Below are 12763 nucleotides of genomic sequence, written 5' to 3' on the forward strand. Positions count from 1 at the left end.
ATATTAACAAATTTAAGGCTTTTTGCCCTCACATTTTATAAACAATTGTTAAATTAAAATTGAACGAGATGGACGCAGCCATCTTGACAAGCAAAGTGACATGTGCTGACTAAATACGGCAGGTTAAGTAACTAAAGGGAAGGGGCAAAAGCGGGAAACTTGAACAATTTAAAAAATTAAAAGGAAATAGGGCCGGATTGGTTATGGGACGAAAAAAGAAGAAAAGGAGAAAAGAATGTAACATAGCTTACATTAGGCTATTGTTTTTATAAAATATTTAAATTAAATGGGCCAAAATACCCTGTTTCTACTGAAGGTAGTCGTTGGGACTCACGGACTGAATAAACGCCCAAAAAGTAACAACCCTGATCTGCTGAAGGCAGAAAAAGGGCAAAATAAACTTAAACTAAAAAGAAGGGATATCTGACAAGCGTAACGGGGTCGGAAACTACTTGGTGAGAAAAAGCAAATTTTTTATTTAAGTGAAGTATTTCATTAAGGGAGTGTTGAGGATTCGTCCTATAGTGGAGGTAAATCGACGAGGACGAATCCTCAACACTCCCTTAATGAAATACTTCACTTAAATAAAAATTTGCTTTTTCTCACCAAGTAGTTTCCGACCCCGTTACGCTTGTCAGATATCCCAGATATCCCTTCTTTTTAGTTTAAGTTTATTTTGCCCTTTTTCTGCCTTCAGCAGATCAGGGTTGTTACTTTTTGGGCGTTTATTCAGTCCGTGAGTCCCAACGACTACCTTCAGTAGAAACAGGGTATTTTGGCCCATTTAATTTAAATATTTTATAAAAACAATAGCCTAATGTAAGCTATGTTACATTCTTTTCTCCTTTTCTTCTTTTTTCGTCCCATAACCAATCCGGCCCTATTTCCTTTTAATTTTTTAAATTGTTCAAGTTTCCCGCTTTTGCCCCTTCCCTTTAGTTACTTAACCTGCCGTATTTAGTCAGCACATGTCACTTTGCTTGTCAAGATGGCTGCGTCCATCTCGTTCAATTTTAATTTAACAATTGTTTATAAAATGTGAGGGCAAAAAGCCTTAAAGTTGTTAATATTGTAATTGTAATTGTTTCCATGTTCGAATAAGTAATTTTTCCCGTAAGTAGAACTATTTTCTAGACTCGCTTCTAACACATGTTTTACAGCATATTATCAACCATATGTTACCAATTAATATGTAATTTTCAACTACTTTTATATGTTCCTTCAAACTGAAGGTAGGTCACTTAAGGTTTAGTCATTGTTTCAAATTATTTAAATTATATAAATTTTCAGCTTGATAATGACCTCAGGGCCGAAACTATAGTCGCTGTGCAGTCACATAATGTCTGAATTTAAAATCTGAAACAATTAAATGAAGTATGGGGAAGGTTTAGTGCTTTTATAATTTCCACTTAGTCAATTTCACCCCGTTTTGAGTCGTTATAAGATGGATAGCTACCAATTGAAAAATATTTTGTTAAGAAAAGGGGCCAAGGGAAATCTCTGGAAATCATTTTCAAGTTTCTAACTTTGCCGCTAGAGGGTGTACGATTCATGGTTAAGTAGAAAAATGACCTTTTTCCTAAAATATGCCCAACAAACATGCATAAACAATACATGTATAGCAATCTGGTATCAATTTTGCATCATTTTGATGCAGCACATATTGCTCTAGCTCATAAAATATGAGGGGTGGAGATTTTCATAGTAATAGTAAATGTGATGAGTGGTATAGGGCGCGATGTGACATGAACATAAACTTTGCATTTATTTTTGAAAATTTCAAATGGAACGATATTATTATTATATGATATTATCAAATAAGATGAAAACGTGAGAATATCAGTGAAAACCGCATTTTGAAATCTGTTTTCTAAGCAGAGATATGGCGAAGATACCAACATTCACAAATTTTAATTGCAATATTCATGCTCATTCAAGTTGGCTTTGAAACATAAGAAACACAATACCACGTAAAATAGTACATTATATATCAAGGTAGAGAAGTACAGTATTATTGCCTGAGGCAACAAACAAGGCCAACTACAAGAGACGATATGGTGGCGAGAATTGGAAATGCAATTCATAGCCATGGCTGAATTTGAAGCAACAGTTCTCTCTACACAGCAGAGACTCTTCTTTGTATCGAAAATGATGGCAGACATTGAACATTTACGTTAATTATAATTAGTATTTCTTTTATTATTTATTTAATTCTCTATTTCTCTGATTTAAAGTTTGAATCATTTTTTTGTTGCTCATAATTTAAAAACTTATGAGTGTTAATTTTGAACTGCCATCGCCGCATTCACTTTTGACATAATTGTCGGTTGCTACGTGTTCATTTGTTTCAAATCCAACTTGGATGGATATAAATATTACAATTAAAATTTGTGAATGTTCGTATTTTCGCCATATCTCTGCTTAGAAAACCTAAAGTCACTAAATATAGAAAGTACCGCAATCCATTGGGCTCGTGTGTTAGAGAGAGAACGCATGATTTTTGCCCAAAAATGGCGGAAGTTACCAGATTCTAGTAACTTTAATGCTAGGGATTGTTCGACCTGTTTGGAGATATCTGTATATATTTTTATAAAACATGACAGTACTATGAAGTTAGGTTATAAAAAATGACAGCTATTCAGATTTTATTTGTCAATTTTTTAAGTTGGCAGCAAATTTGCCCAAAAATGGCGGATGATTGCGGTACTTTCTATATCTAGTGACTTTAAGAAAACCATGAATCGTACGCCCTCTAGCGGCGAAGCTAGAAACTTGAAAATAATTTCCAGCGATTTATCCACGATACACTTACAACGGTATGCTCTTGCGCATCTAGCGTGACGTCACGTGCGAACAAAACCACAGAATATAAGAGCAAAATTACGATGCTTAGATTGACAAATCACAAGGTTAGTTGACAAATCATACTGATTTGTGTAGAGATCCTCGCGTAAGTTATTTCTGGGATTTCGTGATCGTATGAAATAAACTCTAACCAAAAACATTGGCCCTAAACATGAAATGCGGCTGTTTCAGTAAAAATTATATAATTAATGCATTATCAAAAGATCTAATCGCTCCTCCGTGTCCCTTTTATTTTGATTTTCATTATTACGCGGTAGTTTTAAAGTAAGTAAAGCATCAGGTTTCAAACATCCGCTGTTTTTAAAAGTAGGTCTAATTAAGGAGTCGTTCCCTTGCGGTGCTTCAAAACGGCTGGCTTCAAAATGTTCATAACAAATACAGGATATAGGATTAAACAGCAATGGAAAGACTTAAACACACCACTTAATAATAATGCAACACCATTTTTCAAGGTAATTTTGTCCTTACGACGACTTGCAACAATCCATTTTAGAGAAAAGTCTTCAATTTTCGGAAATCGAAAGTACCTATTTTATTTCCACACACAACCTGGCATTTTGGAATTTTCACTAATGATTACTTAGCTACCTATCAACAAATTAATGCTTAGCTATCAACAAATTAACGCTATAAAACTCGTAAATACAACTGAAAAGGTGCAAACTGTCACGCGTGACATCTGTACTGGATTTTTCCGTGCGTAAACATTTGAATTTTGGCGCCACACGTTCGCAGGTGACGTAATGCGCAGTAGAAAACGCGTTTGAGAAAAATAATGAGCATACCGTGTGTAAGTGTATCGTGGATTTATCTTGGCCCCTTTTGTTAACAAAATTTTTTCCCGAAGCTGTGCAATTAACGGTTCCATAGATAAGGCTTGTGACCATTGTTAGTGGGACACCCTGTACATGTAACCGTTGTGCAGGCACGATATTATCTGCGCGGAAAAAATGCAACTGTACGCAAGACCAAATTAAAGATGGGGTAGAATTGTGCATCAAGGTACAAAGCGTGAACTCTAGCGGCAAGATAATGAAATAAGGTCGATGAAACCTATAACACTTGGATGACCTGTAGCGGCGAAAATAAAGAACTGAAGTAATAACAATCTACTATCGCAATAACGTACATCGTAGCTAAACCAGATGGCGTAAGAATATTATTTAAATCTAAATCTAAAATAAGAATCTAAAAGTTACTAAAATGAAATATCAATTGGTAAGAAAACGTTACAGCATAAAAAGAAACACCTTTCACTTGTGAACGACTTGCTATTTTTAATAATCACGAGACGAATTTGATGGACGACGCTGGACAAAAAAAGGGTAATAACTGAACCTGCAGTGAAATACCAGAACGCATTCGCAACTCGTCAGAGAGCAGAATTTCTTCCATAATTTCGGGATATGCAGCTGCTATCTTCGTCTGTCTTGTAGAAATGCACGTATTTTTTCGAGACATTTGGAGAGAAAATAGTCCAACCGGTACACGTTACGGAAATGATGGTTGGTTTGAATCGCAAACCTTCGCAGATTCGTTCAATCCAAATGCTACAAATTAAAGGAAGGAAAGTCCTTAATATAGAGGGCAATTTTGACGTTCGTAGCACAACCTCTAGATGGCGCTTTATTCACACCAATAAAAAACTCTGGAAGGGAATAAAATTCTATCACTGTACAAGGTAACTCACGGTTGTAGATCAAAATATTTAATGAAGAAAAGCCACTCGATGTGAGTTGAAGTGTGGGTTCGGAAAATGTGGCATTGAGCCTGAACCGACGTCATCTGATGTCGAAGCTCCTTTCATTGCATTCTTGGAAAGAAAACGCTAGGAGTGCGATTCAGTTTAAAATTCGTAGGGAAAAACATATATTTCTGCAGGAGAAGCGTATAGGACCAAAGAGGGGTATCTACATCCACATTTTATAAATTGGTGGAAGAGGCCCTGAAGATGACCTTCAAGTAGAAAATAATTATAGGAAATGGAATTCGTTGTGGTTTTATTACACGAAACTATTTTTAATAGTATTCCCGCCAAATGGCAAAGTAGATTACGTAGATACGAAGCGACAAAGGAAAAAAGACAAAGTAGTGGTGCTCTACATCCTATTCGAGATAAATAGGGAAAAAGGAGAAAAGTCGCGCAATCAAAGGTCTAAGAAGAAATTCCTCAAAAAATGTTTTTGAAATATTTTGGAAAAATGGGATTTTTCGATTTTACGAACTATTTTTTCCGGCATTAATATTTAACTTAGAGCAAAACCAATGACACTTCTCCACAACAACGTTTAATGCTCTGTCAGGGGGCGTATAACCCCGCCACTACCTGCAACAAAAGTGTTGCCGGCAACCACATTTTTCTTTTCGCAGCTCAGTCGTATTCTTTGAGGTTTGAGGGGCCATTTAATGTGAGAAACAATTTGACGTTAAAGGTGTCCATATTAAAAGTTGCACCTTTTATAAGTCAGATTCCGGAAAATCGATGGACACATCATTTAACTCCACGTTCAAATTGCGGGCTGGTCAACCCCTCAAATGTTTGTAATGGCACGATGGGTCGTATGATGCATAATTTCAAAGCTCATGCTATTCTCTATAATCAGATCTCGGATCTTTGGATTTAAATTTCATGTGGACACCAAAACATGTTTCTGTGACGAACAAAAAACCTCCATAAACATATCGTATGATGTAACATAAAATTATTCCGACAGGCGAATCTAATTAGTAAGTTACCTTTTTGACAAAATTGTGCAAATGAATTCTTTTAATCCGGATCTCATTTGCATTCTCTCTTCATATAATCAACTTTAGCAAAGATTCCCGTCAAGTGGCAGATTCAACTAATTACCATCAAAGGACACAATCTCATTTATGGCGTCATTCAATTACAATTTTTCGAAGAATGTAACTTTTATGTTTACGCGTATTGCATAAAATCATTACGGCGATAACGCAAAAAGGACCTTTATGTGTCTTATGCCGCTACATAAGTATAATGCTTGCATTGTATCCCATATTTAACTGTCATTATATCTGCACCGATCAGTTTAACCCTTTCTTATGTAATTTAGATTATTTAAATAGGTTGGTGAGATTGGCTGGGTGGTCTGTAATGACACCATGGGAAAGAGAAGCAAAATAAATCGTGTTGAAATTTTCGGTGCAATTTATTAACTGGAATTGTTTTCAGTAATTCAGACCATATAGTCAGTACGTCCCAAGTCACAAGCATGAGGAACTAGGTGACGTTTTTTAACATTGAATGTTATATCAAAATTGATCTATACTTTGTTCGAATTGTGTCTGATTCTCGGCTATTTATGGTTGTTTGCTAAATAATGCGACTTTTATATTACCTACACTGTATAATTATTCGACTTGCGCACAATTTTTGTAGTCATTTTTGGAACTTTTAAAGTATATGTTATAATGAAATATGTATATAAAATTATTTTATTTGCCCTTATTTTTAAGTTATGGGGGTCAAGATTTTTCTACCAATTCGACCGACTGTGCAGTGTGCACTCACAAAAGTCTATGTCCAAACCTGGTTAAAGAACCGCGCACCCTAAGTGCCGCAATCAAGCTCCAGTCATATGATCATCCAATGTTTGCAACTCTCGTTCCAACCCCAATACTTCGTTCTTCCGGCGAATCCAGTTCGGAGTCACTCCTACCGTTGGTCACTTGAATTAATCGGATCCTGAATGTCCAATTGCAACGGATTCAGCTTCAGTTGGTATCGATTTCTTATGCATAGCAAAAGTAATTAATTAAATAATAATCTTGAGGATTATAAAAGTGGTAATGTAGGTATACCTTTTTCAATCGAAGAGCGTGTGGTCTTTTAAAAGTTATAGTGATAGATGAAATAACCTTGATGCTTTAAAACCGTTAATAAGATAAACACAGAACGGTTCGGTAGCAGTCGGCGACGACAGTATCCAATTAACACCCCCATGTTAAATAGGTTTTTTCGTAGCCGGCGTCTCACCAATAAGTCAGGCAAATATCCCAAAAAAAGGCACGCACAACTCATCCGTCTCTATACCCACAATATAAATCATGCGCTATTCACAATTCATAATTGAATTAACTAGATTATAGTAATAAAAGTGAATTTGCATAAATTAACATTCTATTTTAAATAGCTTTTATCTTGATTTCGTATTCGACATACCCATCTAGAATTTATATTAGAACACACATCCCGAAACCGTAATAATCGGAGCTTAAAGTTTTTTGCTAAAACACCTTTTCATATGACAATGACTTATTCTCTTCATGGGCTTATTTGTTATCAGATTATAAATATAAGAGTAACACCAGTGTATGAATAATACATTTTATTTAAATGGATATTATTACCATTTTTAATTTAAATGTATATCAACGCCGCTGAGTTTATATAGAATTTAATTAGCGCCTACATGTGAAATTTTCATTTTTGTCCGAATTAATTTCGAAATGTAATTGCGTAGTTACCTTTAGTTTTACAAATTAATATTCAGTTTATTTTTCGGAAATTATGCGCACAACTTATTTTATTATGTGACTTCTCCGAAGTAATTTGCTCGAAAAGTGTTTCCTTTTAATTTTTAAGTTGTAAAATTTGTCTCAAACTCCATCTACTGAGCGATATTAAAAAAATTGGCTCAAATTTCGGATGAACTTGCTTAGTAGATAAAATATACAGGGTGTCATCCGTATGATGTAAAAAAAGATGAACTTATTTTTCCTATAATTCTATAACAACGGAAACAGGTCGTTAACCCCCTAGGAAATCAGCCTACGACCCCGACTTTGGGAACCTCTGCACTAGGGGATAAAAACATTGTGCACATACAAGAAAAGCGAATATTTTAGCTCTCATATAGAGACAATTCAATGAGACTGATCGAAAGCTTTCCAGACACGTATTCAGCCAATTCGTTATTGAGATTTTCGCACATGCAGTTTTGACTGCTTGTTAAGACGCTCTATAGCAGTGGTTTCCAAACTTTTTTCCATGGCGTTCCTTTTCATAAAAATAAAATTGCTTACGCCCCCTCCCCCCATATCACGATTAAACAATAAAAAACTGCTGTTACTTCAAACGTATTTATTAAATAAATTTCATTTCATTCTCATTGTGAAGACTCGGAGACCGTAAGAGATAGAGATTACAAAGCCGTTTGTATCGGCAAACTTCTGCAATGGTGGTTAATTTTCCCTTTTAAAGAGTCTTGTGGGTCTACAAATAGCGAAGTTATGGCCAAAATACTGAAAAATGTCATTGTCGAGAATACTTGTGCGTCCATAGATATCTTAAAATCATTTTAACGAAACATTGGTGAATTTTTATCAACTTTCTGACGGTGCTAAAAAAGTTGTTATGACCCATAAAATATTATGTTTTTCAATCAAGTCGGATATTGCATCCATAACATCAACGGCTTTTGAGGTCGTTTTTATAGTTCATTCGAGATTCCATTCTTTTATAGCACCATCATACAGGGTGGCAATTTGAAAACTTACCACCCCCCATGTCGTAGTCAATAAACGAGATATTTAAAAAAAATCAAAATCCGTTTCGGTAATTACATAGCATTACATTTAGGTTAGTAATCATCGTGCAAATCAAAAAATAAACTAATATGATACATTTTCTAAAGTTTTAAGTTTGGCTTTTATTTCAATAAATGTTCAAGATGGTTTCCGTTATTGGTAAGACAGTAGTATAGTCTATTCTCAAACTCTTGTCGAACCTTTTCTAATGTTGGTTTTGCAATATTTCGACATTCTTGAATTATTCTCTGTCTTAGTTCGTCTATGTTCGCCAGTTGCGTTTTAAATACGACAGATTTCAAATGTATCATATTACTTGTTTATTTTTGGATTTGCACGATAATTTCTAACCTAAAGGTAATGCTATTTGGTATGGTTGGAAAGCATTTTTCCAGAGATTTCCAACGACGTATCACACATGGGAGGTCATTATTTAAGATTTAAAAATTGGGGCGGCTGGGGCGCAGTGGGTTGGAGGGGATGCGTCGCAAACTATGTCACTGTGATTCCCCCTCCGAATTACCGAAACGGATTTTGATTTTTTTTAAATATCTCGTTTATTTACTAAGACATGGGGGGTGGTAAGTTTTCAAATTGCCACCCTGTATATTGCACATAGACTATCATCTGGCAACATTGTGCAACATCGGCATTTTCATCAGCATAAAAAGGCGTATTTACCGAATTGTAGATACTTTCTTATTTAAGTAAAAATTGGTCAAATACAATTTTACATAAAAATACCTAATATAAGTATTTTCATGTAAATAGTTCCCCCTTCCCCCCAGTTTGGGAAACACTGCTCTGTATATGCACTCTCTTCCGTTCTCGAAAAGTATAACTAATCTCGATTTAGAGTAAAGGAGTTGAGTTTAGTTATTGGAAATGATGAGTTTGACCGTTCTTCCAAACCAAATGGCAAGATGGCATATCGGACGAGTACACGAGTGGATAGAAACTCCAGGCCTTTCATTAGAATACTATGAAGGAAGGAATTATTTTGACCTCCACATCCTACCCTTAGTAGTACTTGGCATCACTGTAGGTCAACTTATTCAATCTTTCACTCATTTCGATCGTTCCATTTAAAATGTATTGACTAAAATGGCGCATCTCAAGGAATGAATAATTGGGGAGGGAAATTAAGATACCAAATCTTGGAGGAAATCTGGACACATGACAAACAATAGTACAACACGCAAATAATAGTAAGTATTTCACTTTGCGGTGATTGCCGTTGACACTTTATTGCTAAAAATGCGTTTGGAGAATTAAAAATGATCAAATTTAAACAAGTATAAATTGTACACAACTCTTGTGCAGATAAAGCGCATTTTTTAACCGAAATAGCTTTTGTTTTGACATCGCCAATGGACATATTTCTTGCAGACGTCTCAATCGCCCTTTGTGAGTACCCTCTTCCGATAATCCGTTCTTGAGGTATAAGGGAATATATCCAATCACGATAAATGGTTGGTAGAAATTCATTTCTTTCGTTGAGACCTTTCATTAGAGTATCATGAAGGATAGAACTAGTTCCACTCCCCCTCCACCCCGGACAGAAAGAAGGGCAGTAGTTGGTAGAAAACGGTTTCTTGCGTTGAGACCTTTAATTAGAATACAATGAGAGATAAAATTAATTTTTAACCCCCCCCCCCCCACACCCCCCCTCAGACCCCGTCGCTCACTGATCTCAAAAAAGAGTCGCGCGAGAAAGTTATCGTTTGTACAAACCAATTTATTTCGATGAGACCTTTCATTAGAATTGTCGTATGTAAAAGTTATTCACGTTTTACTTTCAAAGACAGCATCTCAGAAAATAATTCGTGGGGTGGGAGACAGCGAAATTTGATGGCCGTCTGGCACACCTCCACGGTATAGGCTACCTACTGCAAAAAATTCCAGGACTCTAGGACCATTCCCCTAGAAGAAGTTCAAAACGGTAGAAGTGGGTCCGGACGGACGGACGGACGGACAAACCGCAAACAATAGCACATTTTTTTTTAATTCTTAAAAAATGCGCTACAAATAAGGGGTTGGGTGGTCCCAAAATTGTTTTGATGTAACTGACCTCGAAACGCCTATTAGTTGTTTTTGTTTAACGATTCACTTTTCAATTAAGGCCCTGGTGACTGGGCAAGAGGGCGGGTCGACGCTAACCTCTTTATCTGTTATCGCTTCACCTAACAATTTCCCCGCAGTAGTTTACGAACGTTTAAGCCGTGCGGTGTATGTAGTGTCGTTCTAATAGTAAATGGGGCGAATGCTCTTGGACAGACCGCTAAGGGTGATTTTTTTTGTTTAATTAGCATGCATATAAATTCACTAAAAATCTATCTCTTCACTGGATACGAACATTTAGTTTTTTACCACTCTCACATTTTTAATGCAAATACACGTTTTGCGAGCACCAGGAATTCGAATCACACAAAATCTCGATGATGTCGGTCTGTCGGTCCGTCTGTACTCTCATTTTCTGGCCAAACGGCTGAATCGATTGGAACCAAATTTGGTACCTACTCATATTCTTAGACTTAAAAGAAAAAGCTGCAAAACTTTTTGACAGAACGCGTATGCGCAGGTTGTGGGTGGTATCTGTGCTAGCCACAGCAATTTTTTTGCAATGTTGTTTAGAACCACAAAAGGAAGCTTCTTGCCAAAATCCAACTTTCCCGGAATTTTTCCAAAGTTTGATCTATTTTTGTCTTTATTCCCCGAACTAAAAAACGCTACAGGGATATAAAGAGATGATTCATTATTTGGCAGAATTTCTTAAATATTTGCTTTGTATTACGTGGGTCCTTAATACGGTTCTGACTTTGTAAATGCGTTTGAAAGTTTGGGGCGCGTTGAACCGTGAGCGAAGTTGGGTCAAACGCAGATTTGTTTTATAGTCGGGATGACGTTTTCCACCGGACATATAATACGCATATTATATTCGTAGGGTTTAGTCTACAATAAACGCTTTTTATACGGAACTGTGTTGCTAGGGTTACGACTTACGACTTAGAAAACTATCACGTTAAATATGAACAGTAGTGCACATTTGAACCCTTAAATAAAGTTGAATTTGAATCTTTAAAACTCGGCCATTGACTTTAATCGGTTTACAAATTGTATTAAATTGTATAAATGCGCAGACCAAGTTTGAGGAAAATAAGTTTTTCATTGAATTTGTTACTAGATAATGAGAATCCTTCAGCTCAGTTCATTTTATTTAAAGTGAATTTTAGTTTTTTTATATACCTATTTTGAAATTTAGGTTTTTGTTTTATTTGCGATCAAACAGTCTAAAGCAGAAGTGCGCGATTTTTTTCAAAGAAGGCCCTTCTCCTTGAAAAGGTTTGTTTTTATTTCCGGTTGTGTCAGTGGCGTATACGCAAACCTGTTTCGAATGTGAATTATTTATATCATGGGGTGGTTTTGATAACCTAATACAGGTTCTACTATTATACAGAAGTGATACACAATTTGAACTAAACCATTAAACGCATACACCACTTTGTTGTGTTTTTAAAATATTTTTGATCATCAGGGGCGTGCTATATTCCAGTGGCGTATCAAACTTGCATTTTTTTAAATGGAACACCTTATATTTCATTACTGATTTGGATTCTACTTAAAAATACTTATTTTTTATTTAACATGTTATATATTGTATAGATTTCATTAGTTTATTGTAACCCACCCCTACCCACTGAGTTGTCGCGCGGAAGAGCACATTACACTTTTTTTACAAATTGACGTTTCGACTTGGTTTTTCTCTAAAATTTTCCTATGGAATGTGTGGTTTTGATTATATCAGTGGAAAATTTATAGCTTTGGCCGCCCAGAGGTATAATTTGTTTAGAGGGGTGCTATTTGAAATTTTAAAAAATATGACATTTGGCGAAGGTCAATCAAAAATTTTATTTTTTCGATAAAGGACCTAAAAAACTATGTGACTGTAACCTATGCCTCAGTCCAAAACTTAGCCGCCTACGCGATGTAGTAAGTATTTTTTAAATAGATTCCAAATCAATAATAAAATATAGGGCGTTCCATTTAAAAAAATGCAAGTTTGATACGCCACTGGAATACAGCACGCCTCGGGTGAACAAAAATATTTTAGAAATATGGCGACGGTAATTGTGTACAATTTTGCCCTAAGATTTTTTTCGGTATCTTTTATGGTAAATGAGTTATGATCCGAGGGATCTTAGGTGCTACACCCTGTATACAACGGTTAGCAAGAGCCATAAGCACCTGTCCTACAGACGTTATGGAGATAGTGCTAGGCTTTTCGACTCTCCACTTAATTGTAACTTGTAATTGTAAACCCGGAAAACCCACAGTAGGACATCTAGCA

This window comes from Photinus pyralis, unplaced genomic scaffold (genome assembly GCF_008802855.1).
Source record: "Photinus pyralis isolate 1611_PpyrPB1 unplaced genomic scaffold, Ppyr1.3 Ppyr1.4_LG1, whole genome shotgun sequence".
Taxonomy (NCBI): domain Eukaryota; kingdom Metazoa; phylum Arthropoda; class Insecta; order Coleoptera; family Lampyridae; genus Photinus; species Photinus pyralis.